Source organism: Rattus norvegicus, chromosome 14, assembly GCF_021556685.1.
Source record: "Rattus norvegicus strain SHRSP/BbbUtx chromosome 14, alternate assembly SHRSP_T2T, whole genome shotgun sequence".
Lineage (NCBI taxonomy): Eukaryota > Metazoa > Chordata > Mammalia > Rodentia > Muridae > Rattus > Rattus norvegicus.
Window position 1 is genome coordinate 87,393,746 of NC_141547.1, and position 27,541 is coordinate 87,421,286.

Sequence of the window (27,541 nt, forward strand, 5' to 3'; positions counted from 1 at the left end):
AAATGATTTTAATTACATTTATGTGTGTGCGCACGCATCTGTACCCATGTGGAGGTTAGAGGTCAACTTGTGGTAATTGCGTCTCCCCTCCTTCATATTCGTTCTGAGATCAAACTCAGGCTGTCAGGGTTGGGGGCAAGCATCTTTACCAGCTGAGCCATCTTGCTGACCCAAGAACAATGTTTTATAGCTTAAAAAGTCTTAAAAGTGCAGGTCGATATGAACCACCATGAACAAGAAGAGTCAATGGAAACTTCCACCAAGAATCAGAACAGTGACAATAAACAATGTAGATTTTAAAATTTTTAGACCACAATATAAAATAATTATGCTGATTTTGGTAAAACAAATAATGACCGTTTAGAGCATAGTGATGGCCTGAGACAAACAAGATGAGGCGGTGGTTCTTAGGAAGATAAATAATATTCTCCATTGTTGCATTGATATGAAATACAACAGCTACCATGTACGCTACTATAATTTAGGATGCTGCTCACTCTTGAAGGCTGATGGAATGGGTAGTGAATGGAAATGTATACTTTAAAACTTAGACTCTTAGTTTGAGTGGTGGTTCAATTAATGTGCTCACAATTGCAAAATGCTATAAATCTATACACCTTTATTAATCAATAAATTTTATAATCCCCCCAAATGATAAAATACTGAAACATTGTGCTGCACGTACTGAAGATGTCAGGAACTAGCTCTAAGAACTCCGCTACCTATATTTTAAACTGAACCTTCAGGTGATGGATAAGATACCAAGGGCTATTGTGAGAAGTAAGTAATGTCAAAAGACATGAAACATGGCAAGCTCTTGAGTATTCATTTTGACACCTATGAGATGGAATTCAGATTTGTTTGTCAGGATCACCAGTATAGAAGAATGAGTGATGCATTTTCCCTTTCCAAATACTTTTTGTATTATTTATCCGGAGGATATTATCAAGTGCAGCCATGTGTTTGTGAATAAGCACCCCATGCCATGACTACAAGTGACTGTAAAACAAGGTAAGATAGAATGAAATTTGCATCCACATGGTGACAAAGAAGAGGCAATTTTTTAAATAGTGATATATGTGGAAACTAAATATACTTCGAGCCATCAATGTCTATTCCTTTATGTTTTGTTAAGTTCATTTCATTTCATTGCTTAATTTCATTCTACCACTCCCCACTTTAAGCTCAAAAGAAGTGTGTTATCTAGGAGCCCACTCTGACTGCCAGTGCACTTCGTTGTCTGAGTACTGAGAGGGCATTCCTATGTCCAATCTGTCACACTGTCACTTGTCCCTCCTGGTAAACTCTGACCTGGCTTTGGTACCTCCTTCAAGATATGCTCTAGCCAAGGCCAACAAGGACCTCCATGCTTCTAACCCTGGAGGGATAATTTCCCGTCCCTCTTGGTAGAACTTAACAGTTATTCAAGCCCTTGGTGGTCATTTCACTGCATAAACCTCTTTCTGAGCATTATTTCATGCTCCTTAGAAACACGCATTAAAGTATTTCTTCCCGATTAAATGTTTCTGCCACTCAACTGTTTGACCATAATGAAATAAACAGTCATCAATCTTGATAGCTCTCAGTCCTAGTCAATTACCCTTCAATTCTTGTTTTTTTCCATTCCCACTATTAGGGTTCAAGCCCTTAATGACCTGTCCAAGCCCTGCATCATCTCTCTATTGGTATAGCATAGTCTCTGCTTAGCAGCTCATGTAAGCATGGCCAACACTTCAGGAGCCTCTCAATTGTCTTCTGAGGACAAAGCAGTGAGCACTGACATTGTGTCTGAATCCATAGTCTCCGGATAATAATTCTACTTCTGCACCTTCTCACCTTATTTCTTTGCCTCAGTTCTCATCTGTTCCTTCTTTACTTTGAAAGGCACACTTTCATGACATTCAATTTCCTCATGAAGCATGTTCTTCATCAGCACTTCTGACCACAGGATAGGTTTGCATGGACTCATGTGTCCATCATCCTCAGACGTGACTCATCCCTGATCCATTCTCACCCAGGAATTCGAGCTGTAGAGGACATTGCAGTCCAACATACGAAGCACGTTGTTTATCTCATCAGGAACACCACCTGTAAGTTAATTAAATCCTTTTAGAATATTAGGACGCTTAACTAGAAGCAAAACTACTGTGGCTTTTGTAAAAATGTGGCATAGAATAACGTCATCTCAAAAATAATCCACAGAGACAAAGCTAAGACTACCGTAAGTTTTGGAAGCTATATCTCGGGTCTGGTGGGATGGCTCTGGTGACACATTTGCTGCACAACGCATGTCAACCTGAGTTTGGATCCCAGTACTCATGTAAAAAGCAGCAGTACTGTGTAAGCTTGCAACCCCAGCACTTCAGAGATCAGACACGGGCAGATTCCAGAGCCTTGCTGGCAAGCCATGGTCACAGAATCCCTCGATGAAAGGGTTTGTCTCAAAGAATAACGATAGCAATAAATAAAATGAGGCATGCGGGAAGACACCAGACATGCACACAGGCAAACACACACACACACACACACACACACACACGTATACCCACATACATAACACAGACATTTTTCCTAGATTGCCTATGATACAAGAAAACACTCGTAATTCACGCATCAATTCCACATGTTTATAAAAATCTGTCAGTCTCCTCTGAGTGAGTCAAATGGGAGAAAAAACTTCTTGCACAGCCTAGGACCTCCCAGCATATGTGTCTTGCTGTGTAAATAAACCCCAACCATCCTGCATATCAGCACCAGAGCCTTTGTTCACCCCACAATAAGCTGAGTGTACAGCTTAAGTTTATACTCCACATAGAAACCGTATCCAGGACACAGCTAACAGACGACAAGAACCAAACCATAAAGTCTCCAAGCATTTAAGAATTACAGGAACTCCCCAAGAGAGAAACAAAAAAAATGCTGGAGTTGTTTTACTGGGTGAGTCAACATGGTGAGCTTTTAATCCTGCAGGCACTGCTCAAATCCTGAGTGCAGCAGAATGGTCAGTGTTGAGGGAAGGCATCTTGCAGGGTGCAGCCCACCTTCCACTGTCTGAATTCTCTTAACCATGGGAAAGAGGCATAGAAGAAGTGAATTGTGCTGGGCATTTGCTGCAGGGAGGCCATGCAAAGGGGCCCTTGTGTGAGCAAGCCAAGAGAACCTTGCCAGTTCCGTGGCAGCATCTGAGTCAGTAAGAAGAGTAGAGTAGAAGTGTGGGGTCTGAGGAGCAGACACAGGCCTGGAGTGCCACGCTCTGTTTTTATTCCTCACTAGAGAAGCAACTGAACCCTGATGGCTGTGCACTTGTTTTGGGGAGTGACCTTGAAAAGCACTTCATAAGACAGCGTCATCATTCATTCAGTGAAATCTTACTAGGTGCATCCTGTGAAATCCTACTGGGTGCATCCAGTGAAGTCCTACTGGGTATACAGTAAGCTGAAGCTCAGAGAGCTTGTATGTTCCTCCCAAGTTCATACAGCTAGGGTAGCAGATGAGAACATGACTCCAAGATGTTATGAACTACAGGTCTGTGAAGCCCTGAATTCCCATATTGAAGTCCTCACCCCAAGATGTATCCAGAGGTGGGTAAGTGGAAGAGATTTACCCACGAGAGATGGGTAAGTCACAATGGTAAAGCAATAGTTAATGGGATTAGATACCCTAGTAACGAGACTCCCAAAGCCCCTTGGTCTCTTTCTGCCACACAAGGACACAATGAGAAAGCAGTCGCCTGAATCCATGAAAAAGTCCTCACATAACCCAACCATGTTGTCATCATTATCTTGGATGTTCATCCTACCCCAAGAAGCATAAAGATAAATTACCTTTTCTTCAAAACCACCAGCCAGCGTTACTTGGTTATAGTAACCTGAAAGTACTCAGACATCAGATGATCAGAGTTCAAGTTCTGTGTGCATTACCATGTCATATTAACAAGTCATGGATGATAATATTTGGACAAGCGCTAAGAGACATTGTGAAAGACTTCAGAATCCCCAGGGTTGTGAAATGCTGTCCTGTGGGTGTAATATGGTCATTCCCTCCTCTTGAACAATCTGTAGCTGTAACTACCTACGTGAGACCTGCAATAGATTGGACCCATTATGCCTCATCAGAGACGGAATGGGATTGTGGTTCTAAGCTCCCCAAAGACAAAGATAGGCTTTGAGAAAACACTGAGTTTCTCCACAGAAGCCACAAGCAGTTGGAAGAGCAGCAAGCAGTCAAGCAGACTGACTTTAATGCTTTCCTATGGCTATTAAAAGCTAGAACACCATGGAGGAAGCCAGTGAGAAGAAATCTAGAAAAAAAGATACAGAGAGAACTTCTGATTTGGGCGGGTAGAGTGGGAATTTGGGGAATGGAACTGCAGCCACATATCTGGGAAATAGGCCACCTGGTTCTGAAGCCTCAGACACAACAAATGCTTGGGAGGACGCAGGGAATCAAAAGAAACCGGATCAGGCTATTCACGGGGAAGGAGTCAGGAGCTGCGCTCTGGGTGGCAACGTCAGGAAAGCATTCTGCATGGCTGGAGCTGGCTTGGAAGGGAAACTCGCCATGGCTGAGAATGTACTGTTCTCTGAGCCGTTTCCTTTAACAACTTGGAAGGGATAGTAATTAATATAAACAGTAGTCACCAGACTTGGCAGCAGGAGGAGAATCTTTGAAGAGCACAGGCTTTGCCTCCAGGCTCACACGCCGCTTCTCCTCAGCTGTTTGGTGTGACCCAGGAGACCTTAAAGAGACACTCGGAGCCTCGGCCGCCCTCCTCATCTGTAACATTAGTGGATACCTGCTTTCACAACTATTAACATGCTGGCCTGCCCTGTGAATGTAGAGAGAGTTCCTGAGATTCCTACTCGTCTTTGTAATAATTTTATGACATATAGTGCGGTGATTTGAGAAGACCTAGAGGAAGTAACAACCAAAACTGATGTAAGATTCCAGGAAAAACTCTACCTTTCAAGGAACTTAAAGCCACAAGGAGTTCCTTCGAAAATCAATAAAAGACTTCCAGGGCATATTAAAGGATGAACAAATGGCACATTTATTTTACTAAGCAAGCTTCATTCCGATTTCAAAATAGAATCACTATAAACCACAAAAATAAATAACAGAACCCCTCCTACAGAACAACAATTGAAATGCATAAAACATAGTTCAAAGGGGATGGAAAGGTGGCTCTGCAGTTAAGAATACCAACTGCTCTCCTAGAGGACCAAGGCCTGATTTCCAGCACCCATGAGACAGCTCACAAGTGTTCGACTCAAGTTCCAGAGACTCCGATGCCATCTTTTGGAGTCCTAGGGCATCGGGCATGCACACATGTGGTGTGCATATGTACATGCAGACAAAGCACCCAAACACATAAAAACTCTTTAAAATTGTTCCTAAGTGGAATTCTAATAGCAAGACTGGAGACGGTTGGCATTTCCTTAACACAAGGAACAGCTCTCATTGCAAAGATGTTTCCCTTATCTCTAACACATCAGATGGTTCTAGAGAAGACTATACAGGAGAGGGAGGAAGAGGGAAGATAGGGAAAGGGAGAAAGGAGAGAACATCCCAGCATCACATGATGGTTAAATATTCGAAGGAATCCATGGTCCATGCCTCACAAAATATATTGTACTAGAAAAAGTAAAAATTGGTATATTTGTATATTTGATTATATGGGATTAAAGCTGAGGACAACAAATTGGGGTGACGCTCTTGTCAGGCTCAGACAAAATTGTATAGCATCTTAGGGAGGTGAGGTGGCTCCTGCCTGTCTATCTTAGAGAAGTACTTTTTAAAGAATGGGCTAAAACCTCAAAAGAGAGCCCTCATCCCACGCTCTGCAACTCTTGCATGTAGGCACAGACCTGTATACAAAGTGGATCTTCAGGGTTCTGCAAGACACCCTGATGGGCTGCTTCCCCAGGTAGGCAGAGCTTCACCAAAAGGCAGGCACCCTTCCCAGCAGACCAGGGACTCTGCCCATGCAGGAGCCTTAAGGCCTCCACTAATGTCCAAACCAATGAACTCCCCAAGTCATTTAGTGTCTCCCTTATTCCAACTCCCCTGACTACGCCCATAGTTACTACGAGTTGTAGATTATCTCTGCAGTGCTACTCTAATCCTAATCATTATTATAATGCTTTGGGGAATCTCTCTTTGATTATTTACAAATAAAAAATCCAAAGGTAGGAAGTAAGAAAGAAACGGGAGCCATCCAGAAGGTAGCAGCACAAGCAATTCTTGAGTGTCCTAAAATCACATCTAGAAAAACAAGACCACAAAGCCACAGCACCACAGTTACAGGTTGGACTAGGTAAACCTCATACAGAGAGGAAAGATTTATTATGTCACTCAAAACTCAGGCATGGGAACCCATCCTTTCTACTGTGGTGGCAGAACTGTGCTCTTGCCAGCTCCGGGGTTCCGGTCCTTGGCTCCTCAGGAGGCCTATCCTGCTATAAGCTCAACCTTTCTTTCCCATGCCTCAGAAGTTTGGGATGTACTAGTCTGACCCATAAATGCTCCAAACCCATTAAATTCCTTCTTGAAGAATAATGGAGTTATGGATTTGCTAGCTCAGAGAAGGAGCCAAAAGGGGCATAGTAGGGAAAGTAGGAGACAGACTCTAAATTAAGAAGATTCCTAACAATGTCTGAGGCTGAAGAGGGAGATGGGTGTGGGATGACACCCTGGCAACTGTCACAACGTTGGGGCTTGGGACAACATTCTGCAGAATGCAGAAAGGATCTTCTGATAGACTTGATCCATTAAGTGACTAGAAGGCTGGGACAAGAGAGAGGATTTAATGGACTCAAGTATTTTTATTACTGCTTCCAGTAAGAAACTAAATGGTTATCTCTAGATAAAACAAGACAGAGAGCTTGGAGCTGACAGATTTGCCTCACAAGGACTGCTCGGAAAGCTCTACAGAATAGAAGGAAAGAATAGTGCCCTCTACCATGACCCAGTGTACCCTCCACAGTGCACAGGTCTGCTAAGACACCACATTCCCACATCAGATTCATCTTTCTGCTTGGGAAAAGCCCATAATAGTCATAACATGCAGACGTCATTAACCTATGAGCGTCTTATTTGATGCATTACTGACTGTGACAGGATCATTTGGAGGAGGTAAGGGTTCATCTCAATTTCAACTGCCGTTGCCAGAGAGGCTGAACTTTCTGCAAAGACCATCTGGTCTGACTTCACAAATACAGGTAGACAAAAAGAACCTCTCACGTGGTTTCTTCACATCTCTGAAGACCTCTGCCAGGAATTTCTAACTCTGTCCCATCTGCCTCCTAGCAGCATCTCCATATCTATTATCCTAGCCCAGAGATCCGTGTGCTCTGTGGTCCTCTAATGTGCTTACTATTTTTTGATGGAAGCGTCTATGCTTCAGTCATTTCACTCTCTTGTAAAGAGAATAAGTACATGGACATTTAATAAGGATCTTTATTTTTTTTCTTTCTCCCGTATTTATTTTGTTCCAAAGGCCGTACTAAGGATGAGAGTGGAGGTAACTTCTGTCTTCTGCATGTTCTAGTTATAGGGAGTGCACATGTCCCTGGGCACACATTATGGCCATGTTGCCCTTATTTGAAAACAGAGTCTGAGAAGATGGAAGCTTTCTCTAGTATCTTCTGTCTATCAGCTGTGGGCTTCCGCTTCACCAGCTGTGTTTAGCTGGCTGATTCCAGCCCACTGACCACTCATTTTGTACCTGTAACCTCCTTTTGTAACATTCTGCAGAATGTAACTCATTTTGTACCTTCCTCTGCAAAGATGTGTGTGGTTAGAAGTCTCCTGTTCAAAAGCATGTCAAGTGGGGGTGGAGAACTTGGACTTTTATACTTCATATTCAGTCATCAAACAGCAGCGTGTCCATCACAGCCCTCACAGAGCACGCAGCTAGCCGTTACACCCTGGTTCCCTCAGAGTGGTGAGCAAGGGGCTTGCTAATGGCAACCTTTCTTCTAGGCTCCATAGTTAGGCTTGTTACAAAACACTACTGATGTTGCTTCAGTAAAACATCGGAGAGGACCAAAGCAACTTGTCTGACTAATGTTGGTTCAACTGGAACTCCCCAGCTAGTCTGTGTATTAAGATAAACTCTCTTGGAAGGCGCCGGAAGGAAAAGCAAATATTTTGATCATGAAAAGACCCTCTAAATAACAAATGTCATAGCCTGAGTTTTTGTCAGGCAACTTCAGTTATCTGAGGGCTCAAGGGCTATTTTTCTCAGTTCTGCAGTTCCTCTACAAGTGACTGTAGCAAAGGAACCAAGGATAACAAGAATAATTTTCTCAAGAAGGAAAATACTTGGACACATACAAAAGTTCCTTTAAGTAGCGTTGCTCCTAAGTTAAGTTTGGATTGCACTGTTTTAAAATCTGTTTTTTTCTTGGAGCCTACATGCAGAATAGTTTGTATGAGAGATGAAACACTTCAATGCAGGAATGACCCACTCCTGAGGGCATGTTCAGCAACTTGAGGTCGTCCTGAGCATTCTTTCCTTCTTGGTCCCTCAGTTTTGTTTTTCTGGGGCTTTGGTTGAGTTCCTTAGGTTAACTTCAAATCTCTAACACATGTTTATAGTATCTAGTTTAACTGCCTACTTAGAACTACTTAATCCTCAAGCAAAGATAGGAAGGATTTAATGCGTGCAGGAATCGCTCACATTAATTCATTTCATCTGTCTCTGTACACCTCCTGCTATCATCTGGGCACCAGCGTTCCTCTGTGATCCCGGAAGACACTCAGCAGTGCACCCCATGTCCCTAGTGATTAAACTTGATTTTAACGTGAGCCATAATCAAAGGGATTATGAGATCCGACACACTGTTTTATTTCTCAACACACGCCAGTAAAGTAAGACTTAATGTTGTTCCATATCAGAAGCGAATAAACTGCTATGCTGGCCTTCAAAATGATACAGACAGCTTAGAAGTGAGAGTTTGGGAGTGTCTTGAGACATTAAACATAACATCAGCATATACCTAGGAATTCTACTCTGCCTTCAACAGAAATGACATGTGAGCACGTAAGACTTGTGTGCAAATGTTCAATGTCCATTAGCCATTTCAGTTAAGGTTTATAAGCAATGTCTGTTTGCTGTTAAATACTGAAATATATTGGAGTGGACTGGTTATGGATATCATAACACAGATGGCCTTGAAGACATTTTGCTAGATGTCATATATGAGGCTACATTCCATGTGAACCCTTTTCTAATAAATGGCAAAAGCAGACAGGGATTACAGCAAGCAGGAATGTGGGACATTTTTCAGGTTTCAGAGCATCCAGAAGCACTGAGGGCCCAGCTGAGAATTCAAAGAAATCAAGTAAAATGCACTGAAATTACGTGCCTAAAATGGTTAAAATTTTAGAATAGAAAAATCTATCTCAGTAAAACTGTTTCTTTAAAAACTACAGATGATGAGTTTTCTGCTCCAGAGGTAAGGAAGAAGGCAACCTCTCTAATGCTCAGAAGGATTCCAACCTGGGAGCTGGAGAACCGATTACCCAACACATTGCAAGGGCCCTACTGGCCCTGTGCTGTCCTGTGAGAATATTTAAGGAAAGTGCAGACAAACCAGGATATTTAGGCTAGTAAGGGCCTGGGAAGGTTTATACAGTTTATTTTGGCATGAACATAACTGATAGGCACAAAGAGAAATATAAATCGGCAAATCCTGGTGACCTGGTGTTCCTAAAGAATTGTCAGCCAAATAATATAAAGTACCTCGATGTGACTTTAACCAAGCAAGTAAAAGATCTGTACAATAAGAACTTCAAGACACTGAAGAAAGAAACTGAAGAAGACCTCAGAAGATGGAAAGATCTCCCATGCTCATGGATTGGCAGGATTAATATAGTAAAAATGGCCATTTTACCAAAAGCAATCTACAGATTCAATGCAATCCCCATCAAAATACCAATCCAATTCTTCAAAGAGTTAGAACAATTTGCAAATTCATCTGGAATAACAAAAAACCCAGGATAGCTAAAACTATTCTCAACAATAAAAGGACTTCAGGGGGAATCACTATCCCTGAACTCAAGCAGTATTACAGAGCAATAGTGATAAAAACTGCATGGTATTGGTACAGAGACAGACAGATAGACCAATGGAATAGAATTGAAGACCCAGAAATGAACCCACACACCTATGGTCACTTGATTTTTGACAAAGGAGCCAAAACTATCCAATGGAAAAAAGATAGCATTTTCAGCAAATGGTGCTGGTTCAACTGGAGGTCAACATGTAGAAGAATGCAGATTGATCCATGCTTATCACCCTGTACAAAGCTTAAGTCCAAGTGGATCAAGGACCTCCACATCAAACCAGATACACTCAAACTAATAGAAGAAAAACTAGGGAAGCATCTGGAACACATGGGCACTGGAAAAAATTTCCTGAACAAAACACCAATGGCTTATGCTCTAAGATCAAGAATCGACAAATGGGATCTCATAAAACTGCAAAGCTTCTGTAAGGAAAGGACACTGTGGTTAGGACAAAACGGCAACCAACAGATTGGGAAAAGATCTTTACCAATCCTACAACAGATAGAGGCCTTATATCCAAAATATACAAAGAACTCAAGAAGTTAGACCGCAGGGAGACAAATAACCCTATTAAAATATGTGGTTCAGAGCTAAACAAAGAATTCAAGCTGAGGAATGCCGAATGGCTGAGAAACACCTAAAGAAATGTTCAACATCTTTAGTCATAGGGAAATGCAAATCAAAACAACCCTGAGATTTCACCTCACACCAGTGAGAATGGCCAAGATCATAAACTCAGGTGACAGCAGATGCTGGCGAGGATGCGGAGAAAGAGGAACACTCCTCCATTGTTGGTGGGATTGCAGACTGGTACAACCATTCTGGAAATCAGTCTGGAGGTTCCTCAGAAAATTGGACATTGAACTGCCTGAGGATCCAGCTATACCTCTCTTGGGCATATACCCAAAAGATGCCCCAACATATAAAAAAGACACGTGCTCCACTATGTTCATCGCAGCCTTATTTATAATAGCCAGAAGCTGGAAAGAACCCAGATGCCCTTCAACAGAGGAATGGATACAGAAAATGTGGTACATCTACACAATGGAATATTACTCAGCTATCAAAAACAACGGCTTTATGAAATTCGTAGGCAAATGGTTGGAACTGGAAAATATCATCCTGAGTGAGCTAACCCAAACACAGAAAGACATACATGGTATGCACTCACTGATAAGTGGCTATTAGCCCAAATGCTTGAATTACCCTAGATACCTAGAACAAATGAAACTCAAGACGGATGATCAAAATGTGAATGCTTCACTCCTTGTCTAAAAGGGGAACAAGAATACCCTTGGCGGGGAAGAGAGAGGCAAAGATTAAAACAGAGACTGAAGGAACTCCCATTCAGAGCCTGCCCCACATGTGGCCCATACATATACAGCCACCCAATTAGATAAGATGGATGAAGCAAAGAAGTGCAGACCGACAGGAGCCGGATGTAGATCGCTCCTGAGAGACACAGCCAGAATACAGCAAATACAGAGGCGAATGCCAGCAGCAAACCACTGAACTGAGAATAGGACCCCCGTTGAAGGAATCAGAGAAAGAACTGGAAGAGCTTGAAGGGGCTCGAGACCCCATATGTACAACAATGCCAAGCAACCAGAGCTTCCAGGGACTAAGCCACTACTTAAAGACCATACATGGACTGACCCTGGACTCTGACCTCATAGGTAGCAATGAATATCCTAGTAAGAGCACCAGTGGAAGGGGAAGCCCTGGGTCCTGCTAAGACTGAACCCCCAGTGAACTAGACTGTTGGGGGGAGGGCGGCAATGGGGGGAGGGTTGGGAGGGGAACACCCATAAGGAAGGGGAGGGGGGAGGGGGATGTTTGCCCGGAAACCAAAGAATTATTATTAAGTATTAAATAAATTAAAAAAAAGAAAGAAAAAAAAAGAAAAAAAATTTAAAAAAAATTAAAAAAAATAAAAGAATTTTCAGGACATCTGATATGCAAATGTGAGTGCCCCCCAGACTTGCCTTAAGTCTTCTTTATGATAGTGCTCTAGATGTTCAGACCTAGGACATACAAATGAATTCCCTTTTATCACCACTATCCGTATGACCTTTGGGGTATTCTTTAACATGACTGTAAAATGAAGATGAACTGGGTATATGCGAATAGGCTATCTGGAAAATAGTTATGCAGGCTCAAATTTTACAATTTACACAGCTCGAAATTCCTCTCCTATCTTCATCACCGCCAGAATGACCCTGAGCAATGTCGAAAGGTGAATGGAAGTTAGTGTCTTGTGATGCTTCTAGACATCAAAGTCATTTTCAATAGCATCAAGTGTTGGAGCCTCCCATGCTGTGCCTGCCTTTGCTTTTCCTGTCTCGCTCCCTCTTTGCCCCTTACAAAAGGCCTTTTCCTCTGCATTGCTCAAGACCACCTCCCTCCTTCCTTCCTCACTGCCTAAAACTCTGTGAGCTTCCCAAAGGCTGGACCACCAGAATGATGTCTTTGTGATATAGACATGGCCAAGTTTCTTAACTGTAACATTGTGGGTCACATCTCTCTGGGGCTCTGTGATGACACTGACTTGAAGAAATAGTCTTTGAGTATCTAACTCATAGCCTTTAGGGCCCAACATTACAAGGGATACACAGGAAAAAGGCATGTTCCATAAGTCATTCACCCTTAGAGACAGTTTTATAACCAAGACAGATTTGATAAGTTTATAAGAAAATGGCATTCACTGCCAGGATGTTGAGGTGGGGATGAGTGGGTAGGAGGGGGAGCATCCTCACCGAAGCAGCGGAAGAGGGAATGGGAGAGGAGGTAACCTGGAAAGGGGATAACATTTGAAATGTAAATACATAAACTCTCCAATAAAAAAAAGTGGGGAGGGGAGAAAATGGAATTCGTGAGTAGGTGTTACTGATGTACCAATGTTTAAAATGAACTCAATCTTAATGACAATGAGTTTTCTTTCTGTCTACTTTATTCTGGCATCCAAAATCTGTAGTTGTTTGGGGTCTTGAAGCCAGAAGATATGCTTTGCTTATGATGAATTAGAAGTGGTATGGGAGGGTATACAAAGGACAGGAAAAGCCCTATCTATCCAGTTGCTGCTCTCGGACCCTCGCTGAGTGCTGCCAATGCTGTAAAAGTAAATAAACACTGGGAAAGTCAGACATTTGTCTGGGGAGCTTTTGACCTTTCCTGACTTCTGTGCTGGACCCTGCCACCTTGCTTATGTTTGTCCTAATCTATTTGGTCTGGCGCTCAGGCTGGACAGCTCCTGACTCCAGGGGATTGTGAGACACATGAGCCTGGGCTCTTCCAGAGTGGACTGAATGGCTCCCATGTGGCTCAGCCTGGAGGTCTTTGTTATGATCCTACTTGACCCCAGCGGTCCAGCTCAAAATTCTTAATGATAATAGCCTGAGCAGAGCATTCTTATACAAAATGAAGCGCTGATTACTTGCTCTGTGGTGCAGAGAGACCCCATGGTGTTCCTCAGATGTCTTCAGGCTTGTAAACCATTGGGATAAATTCCTTAATTTATATCTGCTCCCCCATTTGTCCCCTCTAATATCCCCTGCCCCAACAACAAGTTCTCCTCCCTCCTCAACTTTATGTCTTTTTTCTTTTCTGGAGGAGTTGGGGTAGAGATGACCTACTAAGTCCAGTTTGTGCTGCCCATATGTGTATAGATGTAAAACCATTTACTAGAACATGGGAAACTTACCAGTGGTTGTATCCTTAGAAAGCAAGCAAGCAAGCAAGAAAGACAGACAGAGAGAGAGAGAGAGAGAGCGAGAGAGAGAGAGAGAGAGAGAGAGAGAGAGAGAGAGAGAAGGAAGAAAGGGAAGAAAAAGAATGAGTCTTTCTGCCCCAGAAACTATTAATTTCCCATAACTGCTCAGTAAGGGGTAAGGCCTAGAGACCATCCACCACATCTAAGCTGGGATTTTGGCTGACTTGATCTTGATTAGGTCTTGTGCAGGTAGCCACAGCTGCAATAAGATCATGACTACCATGGCCATGTCATGTCCAGAAAATAACATTTCACAGAGCTCCTCACCATCCATCCTGTAGCCATAACGCTCTTTCCATCTTCTCTTTTCTAATGTCCCCTAAGCTTTGCTTATGATGGGGCTCATATAGACATCCGATTCAGGCCTTAGCACTGAGTCTCATATTCTCAACACTTTGACCATTTATGAATTTCTCCATTAAATAGCATACCTGACCAAGGTTAAGAGCAGCCCAGGTCTGTGGGCATAATGATCAACATTTAGAAGGCAATTTGACTGCATGACAATTGAGCAAAATAACAATTGTGCAATATCAGGCTAACCCAGGCCTTGTGAACTCCCAGCCTTGGGATGTTGACCAGGATTAAAGTACCAAGCATGAAATTCCCTCCTGTGAAGCAGGTCTTAAATCCAATCTGAAAGTGGTTAGTTACCCTTTAACATTCATGCCATTATTGCACTCATAGGCACATCTTGCCTGTCAGATCATTATTACCCAATACAAGGTCCAATACTCTGTACAACCATGGATATCCTTGTTCCTCTAATGGCTTCCATAACACCTTCCTGTATTGTGAAAGCCAGCCCGTAAAGGGATGTTTCTCAGTTCTTTTGACCAATAGAATGGTTTCTCAACTGGATGTTTTCACTTACCTAGTTTATTTGATACCCCTGACTATGACCCATATTTTATTGAGGAAGACCCGTCAAAAGCTCAGTGTGTGAGAATTGGGAGAGATGGGTAGCTCTATTTCTGTTGCTCTTGGGTCTTCCAATTCAATCTCTTCTTTGTGTGTGTGTGTGTGTGTGTGTGTGTGTGTGTGTGTGTGTGTGTGTGTGTATTAACAATGGAAACTGCAGGCTGCTCTAAAATTTATTGACACACAGAGAGAAAACTTCTCACTGGATACACAAGCTTGGATCCTGAGAAGAAGAGTAAATAGGCCACCCATTTGAAGAAATAGGAAGTATGGAAGCTATGTAAAAATGAAGACCAGAGAGAACAGGAGATGGTTCCCAGGGCCATCAGACTGCCATCTGACTTAGAATGGCCAACTCCTCACCCTTAAGGAGCAGCTATAATTGTCCCACATTACAGTCTCCTTCCTGAAGAGCCAGGTTGAATTTCAAGATAAGTAGTAACTAGCATCTGGAATCTTGCATTACAATGAAAGCAAAGAAACAAACAACAACAATCACAGGACGACCATAAAGAAAGAATTGGAGAAAGAGTGTGGGGGTGGAGGCCAATGAGCATACCACTTAGCAAAGACGATGTCTCCTCTGGGTGCTTTATTCCAACTATATATTTCACAAAACAAATCCAGTGTATTTTATGGCTTTCAAAGGTTTAGTATTACCAGGCAATGGTGGCACATGCCTTCAGTCCCAACATTGAGCAAGCAGAGGCAGGCCTGTCTCTGTATTCAAGGACAGCCTGCTCTATACAGAAAATTCTACATTGGAAAAAAACTAATAAGAACACCAACAAAAACAACCAAACAAAGAAACACTTAGTGTTGCCTGTTTAGTACATACAAGAACTTGAATTCTCTGGCTCTACAGTGCAGCATATCTCTCCTCTTTAAAAGGATGACTGATCCAACAACACACTGAAAATGAAAACACTCCTACAGGCTAAGGTTTATGTCCCAAACTGAAACTTGACCTGTGTGCCAATGCTGAGAGCTGTGGCCTGACCAGGGGTGCTCAGACAAAGACTTGTGAATAGACTATTGCTGTGTAAAGAAAGTTCCACACATTTAGTTCTAATGCCAGGTGAGGAAGAATCTCCTCCACACAGGCTGATGCCACAAATGGGGACATCAACTGTAAAAGTAACTTTTATTTGCCAAGCGTAATTGTCATCTGAGAGGTTTACTGTTGAATAAGCACACTCTTCCTAGTTCTTTCTGAACTCTGACTGACTGATTCAACTCAGCTCTTCTGGTTCAAAACTCCTCTCCAAGCTGACTGATTCAATCCAGCTTCTCTTGGCTTCTGACCGAATTGCTCTGCTTGGCCTAACTTTGACAATCAGTTCTAATCTTCTGGCTCCTTCTCATTGTCTGACTTACTCTGTATTCATCTGTATCTAGCTTTTTCTCCCTGCAATCTATCTCTGTAAAATTGTCCCAGTAAAACACACACACACACACATACACACACACACACACACACACACACACACACACACACACACACCTTTTTCTCCCTGAGCTGCTCTTTCCTGTGTTGTTCTCAAGAGAGTGGCCATATCCTAGTTTTGACTCATTCTGTTAACTTACTCATCCCTTTATTGCCCCTCAATTAGACATCACTTTCAAATATGGCTGCTTCCTTCTGCACACTAACTTTACCTTCATTGTTTGGGATTAAAGGTGTGAACTATGTGTGTGTCTGTATTCCGGTCAGATCATACTATATAATCCAGGGTTAGGATGTCTCCATTCTGGCTGGATCACATCTTTGGATGTAATCCCTTGGCAGAGCTGCCATGTTACTGGATTAAAATTCTTCTACACTCAACAGACACCAAACAGGCTTCCACCTTGTTCTTGGACATGTAGCTGCCAAAACTGTAAGAAAGCATTTTCTTTTCTAATAAGAATCTCCTTATTAAGAATGACATAATCTCCTTATGTACCCTATATTTCATTCTAATAGAAAATATCTTCTATTTTACACTAAGACTGGGCCCAGTGACACTACCTTCCAATCTCAGTGGCTCGGGAGATAAGGCAGTAAGACTAGTTCAAGAACTACTTTGGTTTTACAGTGAGTTCAAGGTCATCCTGGACAGCTTAGTAAGACTTTTCTCAAAGCTGAAAGAGAAAAGAAGGCTAGACTATAGTTCAGAAGTGGGCTGCTTTTCTATAAGGATCTTGGTTCACTGGTTTCAATCCCCAACACAATAAGAAGGAAAGGAAGGAAGGAAGGAAGAAAGAAAGGAAGGAAGGAAGGAAGGAAGGAAGGAAGGAAGGAAGGAAGGGAAGAAGGGAGGGAGGGAGGGAGGGAGGGAGGAAGACAGATAGAAGAGTGTGTTTACATTAATACTGGTCAATAAATGCTAAAGGCTTTATTCGTGCAATTTACAGCCTCCTATACTCTAGCATCATATCAATTTGTGGAGGACAAACAGCTGATCCCAAAGCTGGGGAGAGGTGGGGGTAGCTGAACAAACGGGTCCATTGGCCATAGATTTGGAGCTGCCTTCCCCCTTGACACTTCAGCCCAACCACATTTATTTCCATATAACCTCAGTGGGACAAACAGAGATGCTAGCTAAATACACAAAGACTGTAACTTGCAAAACCAGAAAAGGATCGGCGTCATTAGAGAATAAGTTGTAATGGAAAATATTGGCAGACTAGCAAATAGGAATGTTAAAGTATCTTTACAGTAAAAAATATTTGCTGCAAATATAACAAAAGGAGCATTCTGGGGAAGTCAGATTCATCATAATGTTAATGAGGCATGAGTTCAAGACAATGTGCATGCAAGGGGTCATTCCAGGGCCATTGGCAAGAGTCTAGCCATGAAAGGTACATTCCTAATTCTGTTTTATTTTTGCTACAGAGGACTCCCTAAAGTTTAAAAGTCTCAGAAACCACAACAGTTAAGTCTAACCTAGATTTTCAGAGTAAAGAAGAACTACCAATTAGAAGGGAAAATATATACAATATAATATAATATGGGCAGAAAATATTAATAATTTATAGAAAAAGAAATGTTAATATAATGTAAACCCAAAACATAAAGCTTGCCACCTTTAGAGATTAAGAACATACAGATTGAAATAAAAATAAGGATTTCACTCCCTCAGGTACACAAATTCAGGGAATTCATAATAATCATTTATGGTGTGACACAGGGCAGTTATATACTATCCATAATGCCTTTAATGCACAAATTAGATTTCTGAAAACTTTTCCAGCCCATTCAGATATTTTTTACAAAAATGAAGATGTGTGCTTTATCAAAAAAAAAAAAAACCTTGTGTCCATCAGTAAGGGGAAAGCCACACACATACTGGCCTTAGAAGGACCAGATTTACATGCCCCACTAAGAACATACTTGAGATTAGGAACACATTCTATTTGTGAAATTCAAAAGTTAAAAAAAAGGCAAAAACCTTGTTACTATCCTCTCTATTGGTTCTATCTATAGTGAATATTAAGCAGAACAAAAATTACTACACTTATTGGTAAACATTTTTCTAGACCATTGACTTAAGGTTGTCCTCTTCTTCAGACATACTGAAATAGAAGTTCATTTTCCTCTGGATGTTTATTCAAAGTGAGTTTTCTAAAGTTGGTCTTTAGGATCATCTCATGGCAGTCCCTACAGTCCTGAACATGGTGTCTTCCTAAAGTGTGTGCAATGAAATTATAACCACAAAGGAAATGTGGCCCCTGAGAGATGAGGAGATTGGGAGGGCTTCATTCTAGGACCGAGAGCAGGGCTGTGTGGAAGGGATCCCATGGAACTCCATGGCCCTACCATGGAGGACAGACATGAGGCACTCTCAAGAAGTGGCTCTCAGCAGCCACCAAATCTGCAGGTGCCTTGATGTCAGGCTGACGACATCGGAGTCTTTGAGAAATCAATTCCTGTCATTGCTAAACTACCATTCGTTGTTTTCTTGGTTTGTTTTAATGGCAGCCCAGCAAGATAAAGACAATACAAGGAACACGAGAAAGAACAGGAGAACAAAGTGAGACAAGCCCAGATTGTGGTCTCCTCCCATGAGAGCCCAATGCCATTAACACTACTCGCAGGAATGTCCACAAGATCAAGTTAGAATGTCAACTGCACAGAAACCCTCAACGGCCTCCAGCCGCCTGGATCCAACAAAATACCTCCACCGATTCCCATCCAGATGTCTAGCTGTCTCACAATTTAAGAGATTTGAATTCAAAAAGCACAAAAGGATATGGATTTTCTTTGAAATGATGTGCTACACAAAAGAGCAAACAACAATTGGCTAAGTAGATATGAAAGTCAAAAAAAGAGAAAAAGGGAGAGAGAGAGACAGACAGACAGACAGACAGACAGACACAGAGTGACAGAGAAAGAGAGGAAGAAAGAAAGAGAGAGACAGACAGACAGAGACAGAGAGAGTGACAGAGAGAGAAAGAGAGAGAGAAAGAGAGAAAGAGCGAAAGAAAGAAAGAAAGAAAGAAAGGAAGGAAGGAAGGAAGGAAGGAAGGAAGGAAGGAAGGAAAGAAGGAAGGAAGGAAGGAACAAAGAAACCAGTTGAGACTAGGCACAGTGACACATACCTGTAATCTCAGCATTAGAGGAGATGAGGGCGATGGCTGCCAGGTGGGGCTATACGGAGAGAGCCTGTTGAAATTGGGAGGTGGGGTGAGGAATGTGTCCACTGAGAAAAAGCCAGGCAAAGGCACATTCTTTGTTCAAACTGGCTTCCTGGCCCCAGGACAAACTTGATGACTTCCCCAGCCAGGACCTTTCGTCTGGCTTCAAGAGACTTAGAACTAACATAGCCATGGCCACACTTCCACATCCCTTCTACATCCCCATTTAGAGCCTGGATAATGAGCTCTATAGCTGGATCCTGTGCTCTTTTTACAGGACCAAAGGGAATCTGCAGAAATACCTTAAAAAGTGAATTCTATGTAGCAGAGAATAGCCTTGTTGGGGCATCAGTGGAAGGGGAAGCCCTCGGTACTGTCAAGGTTGGACCCCCAGTGCAGGGGAATGTGGGTTGCTTAAAAGGGGTGGATGGGGGTAACACCTGTATGAGTGAGGGGAAGGGGATGAGGGCTTATGGACAAGAAACAGGAAAAGAGAATAACATTTGAAATGTAAATAAAGAAATATATGTAATAAAAAATAAAAATAAAAGCGAATGCTATATACCTCTAAGACGTGGCCAGGTGTGGTGCCCCATCTCAGACCAAAGAGAAGGGCAGCCACACCACATCTCCTCCCAAGGGAAAGTGGCTCAGGCTCACGTAAATTCGGGGGATAAATGCAGGAAGTAAATGCCAGAGGTGTTGGGCATTAGCTGAAGAGCAAAGCTTCAAGGTCTCAACTCACTAGGAAGAAAAAGCTCCCAACACCAGAGGAAAGAAGAGTTGGGTACCATAATAGAGAAAATACAGAAAAGGGGGAAGCACAACGGAGTCGTCTTTCAGGCCTGGAGGGTGTGTGCACACCCTGACTTTTGACAAGTATTCCCAACCCCATGGCCTAGAGGGCACTGGTCCTCTCTGCTCTATTTAACCCTGTACTCCAGTTGTCCTCTGCTTATCCTCCTTGGGGGAGGATAAGTCTCTCTACTGTCCCTTCTGCCTCAATGGGCATAAAGGCATAAATCAGACCTTGGCCACAAGGCATCATCAGGATGGTGGGCAAGAGCCTGGAGCTGCTAAGTAAGTAGACAATCAGAAGGAGGGTGACATTACAATGCCCTCCAACAACCTCAGCTTTACTGCATACATGTCTTGAATACCATCCAGAAAGTCCACTTCTGAATTCAAGGTTTTGAGGGTCTGACCAGTCAGATGAGAGTTTTCCAGCTCTGGAAAACTCCATAGGATCTCCAGCAGAGCCCACTGTTTCTCCTTCTGCAGAAGACTGGATGACCGAAGGCATGCATTAAACACACCTAGAGGTGAGCAAGTACCATGGACGCATGGAAGATACCCAGCCAGGAATGTTTGGAGTAGGAATATGGAGGCCTAGGTCCTTACAGGCACACCATTCCAGCACCAGGAGACTAAACTGCTAGCATGTGCCAATAGCCCGTAAGCACAGCACACTCTGACAAATACAGGGCACGTAGAAATAAGGAAGGGTTCGAAAGAGTAACAGAGGAAAAGGGTTTAAATAGAGACAGATTTCTGAATGATAAAATGGGCAGAAGTTTTACCCTGTTTGCAATATTTTAGGATGAGGACACACACGGACAGCCAGGCTGAGACCTTCAGTCATCCCAAAGCCCTTATTGAACTTTATGGTCAAGCTCCAGACTGAGACTTCACACTCAGGCAGCACCATCTAGTGGTGACAGAATGCCAAGTGCTAACCCTTTCTCCCGTGCTTAAATGTTGGGAATCTTAAAAACTAAAGGAATACTTTTCTAGTAAATGACAATAATTGAATAGATTTTATACATTTTTTTTAAAAAGACATTTTAAATCTAACATTGTGTCTGGTCACGTTAGCCACGAAGATACACAAACAGGAAACACAAAAAGGAAACAAATAAGGACTTAACACCCCTGAGTCACAGATTTACCCCTGTACCTTTCTTGGGATGGCCTGCTTCTTACACACTAACTCTCAGGTGTGGCCCTGGAGATACCCATGGCTCTCCATTACCTCTGCTTCCCTCTGATCCTGAGTTCTCCCATATGACCATCCCAGCAACACCATTTTCTTAAAGAATATGGGGGAAGTTGAGGCTGCATTTGGAATGTCAGCTCTGAACTCTCTTTCTCATCTGAGCAGCGGAGGTATCAGAGATGGACTGTATGGAATGATGAGAGACAGCGTTTGGAGTGAAGCCACAGTCTGGATTTTAAAAGAGACGGCCCTAGAACATAGAGCGAGACGTGTGTTCAGTAATGTGTACATCACCCAGAGTGCCTTAAACTCCCATGTGTGGCTTCATCTTCAAAACAGGCACAGCAACACCTGGTTCATGGAATATGGTGGAGATTAAACCACAGCTCAGATAGAGCCATTCCAGGGACAAAGCACACAGGACATACCCCTTACCGTACTCAGTTCTTTATACAGAAGCTCGTTCTCCAACATCCAAGGTCTATAGATCTCTAAGCCCACCTGAACTCTCTGGTGCTGTCAGCATAGGAGTACTTCAAATGCCTTCTTCTAGCTCTTCTTGGATGGCATGATGCTTGGGGACACGGAGAACTGGGAATAATGATTTCTGCTGAGGACTAGGCAATGAGAAGAGAGAAGTACTCTAAGTGGGCGTTGCCAGCCTTCTATAGCAGTCTCCTTCCTTCCCCAGCTGAAAGGCAGTCATAATTCCACTGTGCACTTGACACTTCCACCCAAGAACTGTCACCACCTACTATGGTTTACAGGAAAAGAGACTCAGAAAAATATGAAGGGCTCCTCCCCTCCTCTGTGACACTGTACCGTAGCTCTTGTCTTCTCAAAATTCTTTGAAGGTTTCAGGCTGTGACCGTGACAGGAGCTTTTTGCAGAGTTGTGGATTCAGTTACTGCCCTGGGAGGCATCAAGGTACTAAGGGCATCACAGCAGGTTTCCCACGAGTCACATGTTTGAATGAGCAACTTACTAGTGCTCTGAGCATCTGTACCCTACCGGGCCAGGAGCACCCTGAGCTCTGCCCTGACAGCAGTTAAGCCATTTTTCTGTGACAGTCCTCAGCACTTTGGGGTGCTGGCAAGCCACCCTGCTTAGTGCTTCTGTGACTTCTCAACACACATTATAGGTTGCTTGTGCCTATATAATGAGACTAGTCCCAGACCCGCTGGCTTATGGCATTATGCTAATATGGCAGTGTACATATTTAAGCTGGAAATTCTCTCCCCCTGGTGTTAAAACTGCACACAAAGCCAGGTGTAGTGACTCACACCATTAATCCCAGCATTTAGGAGGCAACAGCAGGCAGATCTCATAGTTCTTGGCCAGCCTGGTCTACAAAGTGAGTTCTAAGACTGCCAGGGCCATACAGAGAAACTGGTCTCAAAAAAAGGCGGGGGGGGGGGCTTTTGAGACAGGTCTGTGATGCAGTCCAACGATGTCTGCTTTAGAAGCTGGTTCTCATGTTCTTCAATCAGGAGAAGGCAGGGCTGCCTGCTGGGCCGTGAGTCATTTTTTGCTGGCAGACAGACTTCCAGGTTACTATGCTTTCTCGGAGCACTGCTTGATTCAAACAACATGTCTCTAGAAAAATAAACTCTGTGTCCTCACTTCACCTACAGAGAGTACAGGCCACTGGCTAGCTGTCAGCAGAAAGCACATCCCTCATCAATGCCTCATCAGTTTCTAGTATGTTGTGGAAGGAAACCTCGGAGGCAGGCCAACGTGTCATATGTATGAGCTGACTCTCACAGGGGAATTCTGCAGCCAAATAAGTGGGTCACACATGGGAAGGGACAGTGGCTGGGAACACGACAGTCATGCAAGGACAGCGGGTCATCCAAGTGAGCAAACTCCTGTTGGGGAATTCTGGGAGATCTGAGCTTTCCAGTGAAAACACTGGAGGTTTCAGTCAGGAGATTAACAAGTTCTTCTTACTTAGAATTTCCTAGAAGTATAAATTCATTAACTAAATTGGTAAACTGAATCAAGAGAGATGATTGTCCTTGAACAATAATCCCTGCCTAAGATCCTCTGGCCCCACAGTAACCCCTCACTAGCCACAGGTCCACACATGTGTCCTGGGCTCCTGACGTACACCTTAAGCTGATGGTGGAGGTATTTGAAAATCTTGACCACAGGCAAGACAATGAAGATTCAGGCGAGTGAAGGGACTTACTCCTGGTCACTCCGCTACTGTAAGTTTGATGGATTTTTCCCTTAGAATTCCAAGGAAAGGTTTCAGCCACCTACTCCTGTGTGGCCTGTCTGTCTGAAACACTTGCCCTTTCCCAGCCTGGGGTTGTAGTGTCTGAACTCTGCTTCATTTGGACTTTCGTGCTCACTGTATAAAGGCCTTTTCTGTTTTCACAAATTCGCATGGCAGGATTTTACTTGGAATGCTCTATACTTTAAAATGGAAACATCTGATAAAAACTGTCCTTTGATGGTTACTTTCGAAAGTGCTGAGCTGCCAGAACTCACAAAGCAAATGTAGCCAGAAAACTCTTAATGGGAGCAACAGAAAGCCTAGTCACATCCTGATGTTTGAATGACTGTGTCCCTTGAGTATGCACGTGTCCAAAAGCGTATTTTTATAACTGTACTATCTGAATATGCGGGAATAGATGTGATGGGTTATGCAAGTGGCTGATAGATGAGAATATATGATATCTGTGAGTGTATAGGAGTGTGCATGCGTGTGGGCCTGAGTACGTTGCACATATGTGTGGGCAAATGTGTATGTTATACATCATCACAAACTCAGACAAACACCTTTACTCACACATATGCCCAGATGTGAGCAGAGGTCTGAGAAGAACTGAGTTAGCTTCATAAAACATATACATTAAGAAGGGCTTCAAGTCATTCTCCAACCCAACTAAGTAACCAATCCCCACTATCCCAGGTAGTGGGAATTATGAAACTAACCAAACACAGAAGAGAAAGAATTCTCTTCTATGACTATCCCATAGAGCAGAACACTGGAGTGTGTGTATGAGGTCTCAGTTCCTTCCCCTCGAGCTGAACACAAAGCTCCCTGGGGCTATAGAAAGGACAAGATGGGGTTAGAAGCCCTGGCCATCTGAATTGTCCTGCTACTCTCTGCCCAAGTCTCTTCATCTTCAAGATTCATGAATGAACAGCGCCAGCAGAGGTCCTTTAGTGGGCTCATGTCCGGCATCACAGAAGTACATGCAGATATCAGTGACAGATATTTGTAACAGAATACAGTGTCATAAAGGAGAGACCATAGGAAATGATGGCCCTAAGAACAAACCTTGTCATTTCCTCAACACTGGTGTTCACATCATTCTCAGAGAAAAGCAAGGCAAGGAAGAAAAGGACAGGAGCCTAGGGGAGACAGAAACAAGAGCTCTTGGGTATTCTTTCACAAAGTACTGCTCTGTTTCAAACAAGGCCGAGTCCATAAAACATGGCATGGCCTGCCAGGGTTTGTGAAGGCTCCAGGAGGGGCCGATGCAGGAAGTAACTAGGAAGCCTTACTCTCAAGAGAGCTCATTTCTACTGCAGATCCCAAGAATGCAGAAATCATTTCTGCAGCACTAATGAGATGCCAGCCTATACTAGAGGCTGCATACCCACCAGGGCCTCAAAGAGAAGAGAAAGCAGACATTGGATGGGTTGGTGTACTATAAATCCTAGAAGACATGGAATTTTACAGCTGAATGGAGGTGCCATTTGTTTAAAATGGTCCACCAATAGATCTCTTATATTGTCATGTGTGCACACAGACAGATGACAGATACACACACACACACACACACACACACACACACACACACACACACACACACCTGTCAGGAATCTAAGAGAGGAATTTCAAAATGTGTCCAGAATATACTTCTCCGGAAAAGCATTCAGTAGGCAAGCAGGCCTAGCTTTTTTTGCTAAGTCAGGGCACTCTGTGCTTGTCCGCTGGAAAACTCTTCTGAATATGAATTTCACCCATGTGCACATGCTTAAATGTTAACTATTAAAATGCAAGTCCTGGGCTAGAGAAATGGCTCAGTGATTTAGAGTACTGGCTACTCTTCCAGCGGTCCTGAGTCCAATCCCAGCAACCACATAGTGGCTCACAACCATCTGTAATGAGATCTGATGCCCTTTCCTGGTGTGTTTGAAGACAGCTACAGTGTACTCACATACATAAAATAAATCTTTTAAGGGGGGATAACTATCAAAAATTACAAGTACTTAGCATTTGCATTTTGCTCTCCACTTTTCCAAATGGTCTCAACCACTTTCAACAGTCTTGGGGAAATTGTCTCAAAGTCATTGGACATGTTTAAAATGTATAACAGTTCTATCTTTCCTTGATTCTACCCAAGAGAGGAATGGGCACAAAACACATCATAGAGTGTCAGAAATACTCAGTTCTGCCCTCAGCTTCGCACTGTAGAGGAATGAGATAACATGCCGAATTTGGACAGTTTCTTTTCTTAATGTGGGTTCTCTGTCTATCTCTCATCAAAATGAACATTTTGAGATGCCTGTCTGCTGCTAAAATCATGTCCTTGGTGGTGGTGGTGGTGGTGGTGGTGGTGGTGGTGGTGATGGTATGTGGCAGGGAGAGGGGGACAGAGAGGCAGTTATGAGGTCCAAAGAGCTAAAGATAAGAAAGAATAGGAGGACATGAGCAAATCCACAGCAAGCAGGAGTAACACACCCCGATCTAACCACCCCATGGGTCAATAGTACTATAGTCTCCTGAATTTCAAGAAGACAGCTGAACTCCGGGTGTCTGTGCACAAGAACCTAAGACCCCAGTGGTTGAAAGAACTCGTGGCCCGGTACCTTCAGCTTTGTGCAACAGGCCAGAGCTGGCAAAGGAGTGAGATTCTGTTAAGCTGAATCATTCTTCTCTTACCCTTTAGCTTCAAGGTCCCTGAAGTGGATATGGAGATGGGTCAGTTTGTGGAGAGCCATTAAGCGGTTTGTACAGTCTGCTGTTAAGTGTGTGACTATTGGAATCACAAGGCCTCTGCCAGCTGCCTGTAGGAGTTTCCCAGCTCACTGGTCCAAGAGGGGCAGGCTTAGACTAGGCTTGTGCCTCCCAAGTGACACTTCTATGTGAGGCTGAATTGATCTCTAGCTGAGCACTCCTTGTAGTCTGTGTCAAACACACATCTCTCTAATCGAAACACCACATGATCTTTCCTCTCTACCCTCAGATCAATAGCCCGTTCCTCTTGCAGCTCACTTAAGAACCATTCTGTCTAACTTGATGGCCCTGCACTTTACCCAAGGACCTAGCCACGTTGTCCACCCTCTGCCTCTCTGCTTCCTTCTCCGTTCATATGATTCCTCAGCTAATCCTGCCAATGACACTTCTTAGTTTCTGTCCCTTGGAACCTTCATTCATAGATTCCTGTAGATTCCTTTTCTCTGCTTCTGACTCCACCCTCATTGCCTCAACACATGCCACATGTTCCACCCACTGGGCCACAATCTCTAATGGCATGGGGGTCCCAATTCTCCGGCTTGCTTATGAGTTGGAATCACATGGAGGAAGTTCTCTAAATTCTAATGTCTTTGTTCCAACTGAGAGAATCAGATTACTTTAAGATGAGTATGTCCAGGGACCTGGGGATAGGTTATTTTAGCTACAGAAAAGAGTAAATAATGTGTAATCCAGAATTCCCAGAAACACATGCTTATCCCTCCACCTCATGTTCCAGACCTCCACCCTTACTCAAGTCTCTGTTTTTGCCAGACCACTCCCTGCTTATGGATTTGATATTGGCTGATATAGACATGTGTGTTAAAATGAGTGTGAGTGTATTTGGGGTGTTGTTTATAATAGCAAAACTCCTCACATCACCCCAAGTCCTAATGGAGGACAAACCAACATGCTGTCACAGCCCGGATGAGTACCTCTGTCTTCTGCAGTCCCTCTCAGATGTGAGTGCCTCACTGAGGACACTCTGATGTGCTTGGCATAGAATCAGAGGCCTCTCTCCAACCTTCCCAGGAACCACTTACACAGTTCTCACAGAACCTACCCTCTCTTGCTGACACAGTTGCTTTGGTTTTTCCAGTCATGAGATGCATAGCTTTCTGAAACCAAACACTAGCAAACTGTATCCAGTGGATGTGATTGGAGTGCTGAAAAACAGAAACCCAGC

At 43.2% G+C, this 27,541-nt stretch overlaps 1 long non-coding RNA gene across 1 annotated transcript; it reads right to left on the reverse strand.

The window, feature by feature from the left end:
- LOC148001445 (uncharacterized) lies at positions 1 to 26,373 on the reverse strand. The gene is made up of 4 exons (XR_015637125.1): positions 26,284 to 26,373; positions 21,816 to 21,997; positions 19,349 to 19,412; positions 1 to 2,088 (listed from the first exon to the last, which is right to left on the reverse strand). It is a non-coding gene; the product is annotated as an uncharacterized LOC148001445 (long non-coding RNA).
- Between the last annotated feature and the right edge of the window lie 1,168 nt (positions 26,374 to 27,541).